This window comes from Gekko japonicus, unplaced genomic scaffold, assembly GCF_001447785.1.
Source record: "Gekko japonicus isolate JY-2015 unplaced genomic scaffold, Gekko_japonicus_V1.1 scaffold1171, whole genome shotgun sequence".
NCBI lineage: Eukaryota > Metazoa > Chordata > Lepidosauria > Squamata > Gekkonidae > Gekko > Gekko japonicus.
In genome coordinates, this window is record NW_015160246.1 from 580135 (window position 1) to 588478 (window position 8344).

At 46.8% G+C, this 8344-nt stretch overlaps 1 pseudogene; it reads left to right on the forward strand.

Moving 5' to 3' along the window:
• The first annotated feature begins 3739 nt into the window (after window positions 1–3739).
• Window positions 3740–5013, forward strand: LOC107112634 (annotated as a pseudogene).
• Window positions 5014–8344: the final 3331 nt, after the last annotated feature.

Below are 8344 nucleotides of genomic sequence, written 5' to 3' on the forward strand. Positions count from 1 at the left end.
CACAGGACAAACCTTCAAGAGAGATAATCAGCTAATTTCTGTACTCTGAATGGATACAGCAATCAAGTAGGATATAATCTGTACAGACTACATGAGCATAACCTTTCTGAATATGGTTGCTTTACATAACGCCCACTGGTAACTGCTGAGGGTAGTACATTTAGACATTCAAGGATAAAAGCTCTTCTGTATTTTGAAGCAATTAAATTTTTCATGTGGTCTGTCATCTTTTGGGGAGGTGGAATTCCAACCACAGCTGAGGAGCTGGTACATCTAGACCTCAGAGCAGTACTTAAATAATCGAGTTTCTCAATGTGTTCTTTCACTGTATTGAAAAATTCTTCGATGTCCCTGGAAGTACTAGCAAAACAAACTATTAGGAGGTGCTAGCAAAACAAACTGCTTCAGGTGCCGCATCCTACAGAGGAAAAGGAGAGAACGCAACCCAAACTTACTAGCCGGTATGACTTGGGAATTTCTTCTCAGCTCCAAATACGACATTCTGTGGGACTGCCTCTCCTGACATACCCTGCAAAGAGCGCTAGGCTCTGAGCGGAAGAACCTCCTGGTGATCCCAAAGGATATCTGGCTGTCCTCAACCAGAGCCAGGGCCTTTTCAGCTCTGGCACCAGCCTGGTGAAACTCTCTGCCTGATGACACCCATGCCCTGTGGGACCTAAAACAGTTCCGCAGGGCCTGTAAGACAGAGATGTTCTGCCGGGCCTATGGTTGAGGACAGCAACGGTTGACATCAAGCATGTCCACCCCTCCAAGGGGTAGGATATAAATGTTTTAACGTCATCTGGTATAGTTTGATCTTGTTTTAACTTGTTTTTAACTGGTTTTAAATGTTTTCTATTATTGTATTTATTGGAATTGATAGAGTATTGAATGTTGTGAACTGCCCTGAGCCCTATTTCTAGGTCTAGAGTCTGAAATCAAATGAAATAATAAATAATTCTGTGAGATCCCAAACTTGAACAAAATCCATCCATGAGTCTTAAAGGAATATTTCATTGGAAATCTCCACTGGTAGGCTAGACAATATGGGAGAACATGGTTGGAATCATAGAATCACAGAGTTGGAAGGGACCTCTGGGTCATCTAGTCCAACCCCCTGCACAATGCAGGAAATTCACAAATACCTCCCCCTCCACACCCGTAGTGACCACTGTTCCACACCCAGAAGTACTCCTATGTACTCATTTACTCCTATGTAGTCCTAAGTACTCCAACTCCAAGCCATTTACACTGCTATTCTAAGAACCCTTTCCTACAAGTAAGCCCCATAGAACAGACGTTAGTATGGTTTTGAGTAGACTTGCTTAGGGTTGCTGTCTTAGGGCTGTATAGGTAAGAAACAGCACTTTGAATTGTGACTGAAAATGGATGGGCAGTCAGTGTAGATCTTTAATCATGGGGGTGATGCCTATAAGAAACATATTCATGTCTGTATTAGAGACAAAATGTTGAGAATATATGAAAACCTGAACAAAAATGTGGTGCCTTAAGGGAGATTTTGTTTGTATTACAATTTTTTAAGTACCCATAGGTACACTTTTATTAATTTTTCTTTTATAATCTACAACAAACAAATCTACACACTACAAACAGACACACTACAAACAGACACTCTACTACACATAACATATATGCCAAGAGTAGTTACATTGCATGCTTATATCCAATTACTTACTTAATAAAAATGCTCTATCAGACACTTTCCATTCTTCTGTCTTGTGTTCTCAAGTTCAATGTGCTATAATTGCCTAATCTTCTATTATATTTACATTATACCAATCATAAAACTTTTTCCATGTTTTTTGAAATGTCCACTCTTTGCTTAGTCTCATTTCTAAAGTCAGTTTATCATTTTCTGCTGTTTCAAAAAGTTTATTCACAAACTCCTGTTTTGTTGGTATCACCATAGTTTTCCAATATTTGGCATATAAAATTCTTGCAGCTGTCGTCATATAAACAGTCAAATATCTATTCCCTTTTTCATAATCATTTGGAAATATATTCAACAGCAAGACTTCTGGAGACTCTCCAAAGGTTTGTATTACAATTTAATTACTGTTATAAGTCAGTGATTCCGTGCTGTTGTATACCTACATATCTATGTTTATGTCAATAATCTAGTCTCTCCGGATTCTGGATCAATTACCTAGCAGGAAGCAACTATTCTTTTAACTCCATGAAATAGGGGTTTTTTTTGTTTTGTTTTTTTAAAAAATAACTTCTCTTCAATGAACCTGGAAGGACAGGTCTGAACATGTCTAAAGCTGTTTCCCTAGTGTTAACATTCAAAAGTCATTTCCAAGTTACATTTGACCTCATCTTTTTGGTTTCCTCAACTGTAATGACACCTACTGCTAGAGAGGATTTATCTCACATCATTAAAACAACCCCACCCCCCAAACCCTATCCAGCAGCACTTTGTAATAGAAAAAGCATTGTATTGGCATTTGCCAATGCACCTGCATCCTTTGGAGTAAAACAACAGAGAATTGTAAAGCTTGCCCCAGTGTTCAAGGGCAGGGGGAAAAAGCAGTCAGCACGTGTGCCACCATTTCTCGAGACAAAAAGCACCGAATGCCTTTTCCCTTTTGTATTCCAAAGTCCATTTTACAGAGTGCAAAAGGGAACATATTGCTAAGTTGGGGGGGGGGGGAGAAGAAATGAGAGGGGGGAAAGATACGTGTTGCTCGATTTTAAATTATTGTAACTGCGATAGATATAAGACCGAAGTCGTTTTGAAGACCAAGGCATCGCTTTCTAAAGATAGGCTTCTCATTGCGCTGGTTGTGGCAGTGGGCGCCCGTTCGCGATAGCAGAGCCTTCCGCTAACCCGGCTGGCCGTAGAAGAAGCCGCTGGAGAGCGGTCCCTTCGCTGCTTTAGCCCTTCCCACTTGTGGGCGGCAACCAGGCTGCTATGGAGTTAGGTTGAGGCTCCCTGCGTGTGTCTATAACTTTGTGTTGCCGCTGCTGGTTGTTAGGAGAAGGAATGTGGAAGTCAGCAGAGTGGAGGGTGACAGGGTGCTCGGTCAGGCGGGCTGCGGTGACGGCAGCGTTTCTCCCTGGCGGCTCCTTAGCCTCTCGCCTTCGCTTTGCAGAAGGCTCGGCCGTGCATTCCCCCTCCTTTTCCACCCCCTGCTTCGTCTCCTACCTAAAGTGAAGGGAGCTGGAGACGCAGCCCCACGAAGCGTGCAGCAGCCGCGCTGCAGTTTTCGCCTGCGAATTTCGGTCTGGGATTTTGCTTCCTTTTTTAATGTTCTTGTTCGGATTCTTTTGACTGGGAGCTGCCCGCTGGTTCTTCCTTCTTTCGCTTGCGTGGACCTCCAGCTCCCCCCCCCTTTTTGGCCAAGCATTTATTTATTTATTTTTACATGACTTGAGGGGGGGGGGCTGTCAAGATGGCAGCAGCGGCAGCAGGAACGAGGAGGTTATGAATGTGGTGCTGATGCTGGAACAAAACCCATCTTCTTGGCAGCCCCGCGGAGGACTTCGGGCTTCTGGACCTGTTGGAAGATCGGTGATTTGACGTGCTTGGTTTTTGAGCCTCTCCCCTTCTCCACTGAAGGATTTTTAATTTTTTTAAAAAAAAGAGAGTCCTAGCTGCCTTCCTTCGCTCAAAAGATTTGCTTTTCCCATTTTTTTTTAAAACCGTTCTTTCCTTTTAGGGGAGGGGAGGGGAGGGGAGGGGAGGGCGCGACATGCACAACCGTAGCAAATGCGATCGGATGCATTTTGAGACTTCAGCTCCCGAGAAACAGGCGCTTTGAAGGGAAGGCGGGAGGACGAGACATCAGCGGGGACTGCTCCAAGAGAAGAGAGGAGAAGAAAGCAACAAGCAAAGAGACTTGGCCGGTTTTTGGATTTCGAGGGGAGAGAGAGCGCGCGCGCGTGTGTGTGCGTGCGGGGGGGGGGGTCTCTTGAAAAGGATACCGCGCGCTGAGATTGGAGCAATTCTGCACGGGGCGAAAGATAAACAAACACACGGCACACCGCCGCCAAGAGCGCTGCCAAGTCTGCGGAGCTGGGGGCTGCCTCCGCGGCTCGCCGTCGGGACCCGGAGAAGCAGGAGCGCACCTGGATCCCGGGAGCTGGAGGCTGGCGAATCGATTCTGCTGGTGATTTCAGGGCGGGGGAAGGGAGGAGGAGGAGCAGCAGCGGCGGGGTGGGAAGGCCGCGGCCGGACCTTTAATGGAGAGTGGCATGTTTGCTCAGCCTCGCTGATCGCTCCGCGGAGGCGGGACCGGGGTACGGATCGGGCTCCTCCAGCCCCACTTCTTCCTACTGGCAGCCGGGCGGCAGGCGAGTCTCCGGAGTGGGGGGGAGGCCAAGATGGCAGAGGCGTCTCCCCCCGCCCCCTTGTCCCCCCTGGACGTGGAGCTAGACCCCGAGTTCGAGCCCCAGAGCCGCCCTCGCTCCTGTACGTGGCCCCTGCAGAGGCCTGAGCTGCAGGCGAGCCCGGCCAAGCCCGCAGGGGAAGCGGCCGCCGACGCCGCATCGATGATCCCGGAGGAGGAGGACGACGCCGACGACGAGGAGCAAGGGGCCGGCTCGGCCATGACCGTCGCCCTCCCTAGCGGCGGCGGGGAGAGCGAGCCCCTGGCCCCCGAGGACACGGCCCGCCTGCTGGCTCCGCTGCCCGCCGAGGGATCCGGCCAGGGCGCCAGCGCGCTTGGCGGGCAGCAGCAGCAACCGGGAGCGGCTGCGGCGCCGAGGAAATGCTCGTCCCGGCGCAACGCGTGGGGGAACCTGTCCTACGCCGACCTGATCACCCGCGCCATCGAGAGCGCCCCGGAAAAGAGGCTCACCTTGTCCCAGATCTACGAGTGGATGGTGCGCTGCGTGCCCTACTTCAAGGATAAGGGCGACAGCAATAGTTCGGCCGGCTGGAAGGTAAGCACGAGGGCGGAAAGTTGGCCGGCGGGAACTGTGGAGGGGGCGTCGCAATGGCGGGCGCTGTGCAAAACGACGGGGGGAATCCGAGACACGAATAGTTAGTCGGGGGGGGGGGGGCATTCACTTTCCGTAGTTAGTGCTGGCACCAAGACCTTCCAGTCCCGCCTCCCTATGGCAGGGTGAACAGTACACTTAATCCGCAGACACCCGATCTCCGTGTTAATTAGTGCAGAATAACGATCTCCGGCTGGTTACGCCATAGATGGTAAAGGCTGACGCTGGTTAGAAGGCTTGGAAAGGGCGGGAAGAGAAGAGACACCCTCTCTTAAACTCTTCACCGACCTGATTTTGAGGAGGGAGTGGTTGGCTTAAACACCTAAACTAATTGTTCAGTGATTACTGTGTGGTCCTCAAAAGGTCACCCTACATTACCACACACACACACAACATATTAACACACATAATCTAGTATACTAAATTATAGGGCTTCTCCAGTAGAAACTGGAAGGAGAGCCTGTGTGTGAATGAAGTGGTTGTGCGGTGGACATGCCAGGGAGTCAGGATGTGCTTTCAGAGCATATTCCATCAGGCAGCACATCCCATCCTGGTAGGTCTGTGGGTGTTGAAGGTTTAGCTCAGATTTGCACATGGGATGGTTGGGGCAACTTCAGGAAACAACTACTACTCTGTTGTTTGGTGTAAAGGGTCTCTCTTTCCCAGGGACACTTGTTGCATTTTCAGTTGTGCTTTACAGTGCCTGGCCAACCCAGAGAGTTTCCATGTGGACATGCCTAGAAGGTACATTCTTTTGTTGTTGTTGTTCAGTTGCACAGTCGAGTCCGACTCTTCGCGACCCCATGGACCAGCTCCCGCCAGGCCCTCCTGTCTTCCACTGTCCTCTGAAGTGGGCTCAATTTCATGTTTGTTGCATCTATGACACTGTCTAACCATCTCATCCTTTGCCGTCCCCGTCTCCTTTGACCTTCAATCTTTCCCAGCATCAGGGTCTTCTCCAGTGACTGCTCCCTTCTCATTTGGTGGCCAAAGTATTTGAGCTTCAGTTTCATTATCTGGCCTTCCAGGGAAGAGTCAGTGTTGATTACTTTTAGGATTGACTGATTTGATATTCTTGCAGTCCGAGGGACTCTCAAGAGTCTTCTCCATCTATTCTTCTGCGCTCGGCCTTCCTTATAGTCCAACTCTCGCAGCCATACATGACTACTGGGAATACCATTGCTTTGACCATGCAGACTTTTGTTGGCAGGGTGACATTCTTACAAGGTACATTCTTACAAGGACTAAAACTGTAAAACTAAAACTTACAAGGTACATTCTTACAAGGTCTAAAACTGTAGGCTTGACCCTTCTCTGCTTCCCAGAAGGGTAATCAAATCAGGCATGCTGTGCCCTGTACATTTCGCCAGTTAAAGATTAAACGGGTGGTGATGTAAAAGGGCAGATGGCGGTGGAGGGGGAATGATCAGAGTCCAGGGTGCTTCCTAAAAAGCACTGATGCAACTTGCTCTCTTCCTGGCTTTGCTATCTGGCCTCAGCATCAGCCTAATGTTGGCTGGACTGAATCTGACCTGAGGTTGCCACTGCTCTCTTTTTCGGATGCCAGGAGGCTTCTGAGCAGTCTGAAAGAAGGAGCAGGGGTCCAAGATATAAACAGTTTATCTCTTTAGGTACACCTAGGTGATGGGGTTGCTTTATTTCTTTTGTTAGTTGTTGCCAGATATTTTCAAGCAGCCAAGGCATGTGTCAAAAAAGAAACTCCTAGCAGCAGACAGAGAGCTGAAATGATCCCCTTGTTCAGTCTGTGGCTGCTGAGTGACAGGCTGATCCCTGTCCTTTGTTTGATGGGATTATATGTGCACAATTGACCTTAGAACCTATTCAGTACCAGAATATAAGTGGAGGGACTTCATTGGGGCTCCTCTCTCAGTAGTTGTGACTTTATGTAATGCTGATTCAATCCTTTATTTTGAATATTGAATTTTCTTATTGTTGGGTAAGAAAGGGAAACTAGGTGACATTTTGATAACGAACTTTGGAAAATAGTACATGCAGAGTGTGGCCATAATGTAACATTAAAAAAAAATCCCAAGAGGTTAAATATTTAACAGTTAGAGAAAGTACTGTCTAATACTAGCAGAGATAGAGTTGCTCTTTTTCATTATACAGCCATCTATTGTATTCCTATGCACTATAAGACTAGGGCGCATCTTCAATGCACCCTTTGAAATTGCTTTGTATAAAAAGTTGAATTAGGAAGGTGATACTGTAAAGACCCACTGGTGGTTTCATTCTGTGACATTTGTTGCTGTGACATTTTGTTACTGTGACATTTTGATGCTTCAATACACAATGAACAGTCACAGCTGAGATGTGTCTGTCTGTTTTAGGATAAGTATAAGCTGTTCTAGTTACATTACACATACCGCATAGGTAAATCAAGATGGGTAGCCATGCTAGTCTGTCTGTAGCAGTAGAAAAGATCTGTATCTGACAAAGTGAGCAGTGACTCACAAAAGCTCATACCCTACCACAAATTTTGTTAGACGTTAAGATGCTACTGGACTCTTACTCTTTTCCACTTATAAGCAGTTTCTTTTTTTAATCCAAGACTGACACTACTGCCCTAAGTGGAGTTTCATCCTTCTATGTCCAGTGAATTCTATGTCCAATGGGTTTAGAAGGATATAAGAAGGATATTAGAAGATTGCACGGGAAGTTTGGTAGCAGTCTGATTATGGTTCTGATCTTGAACTTACTTTTTCAGAAGCAATTTTTGGTGAAGATGCAACAGTGTGCATAGTTACTTGAGAATAAGTCCTACTAAGTAAAGTGCCCTTGGATGCATGTAAGATCAGGCCGATAGTGTGTTAAAGGATCTTCTGCACTGTCACTTTTGTCACTTGTTTGTCCCTATTGCTCCCCCCCTCCTTTCCACATGTGTTTTACTCCCTCTGGGACTACTAAAGCTAGCAGAACACACTGGGGGGGGGGGACCCTGAAGCAATACGGACAAACAAGTGATGAAAATGAGAATGCAGAAGAGCCCAATCAGAGTGCCAGGCTGATGTGGCTGTGTGACGACCTCTTCTCTTAGGAGGTCTGGGTTTGCTTTAAAAGTGTTCTTATGCTTTATTTTACTTTGGGTAATCTGGCTGCCACCAGGAAATTTTAAAAGGATTTCCAAACCTTTATGCTTTCTCTATATCTGGGTAGGTATGTCGAGGGTTTTAGGCATTCGAGGTACTATTTTTTTCCTGAGGAAAAATGGATCAGGCTTCTGGGGTAAACTTAAATAAAAAGGATTTATTTGAAGAACAAAGTAAGAAGTTGTTTAAACTGTAACTGTTTTGGAAATAGGTATTTGTAAGTACTTTAGGTCAACTGTATCACACTCTTTGTTACTTTGACTCTTTTT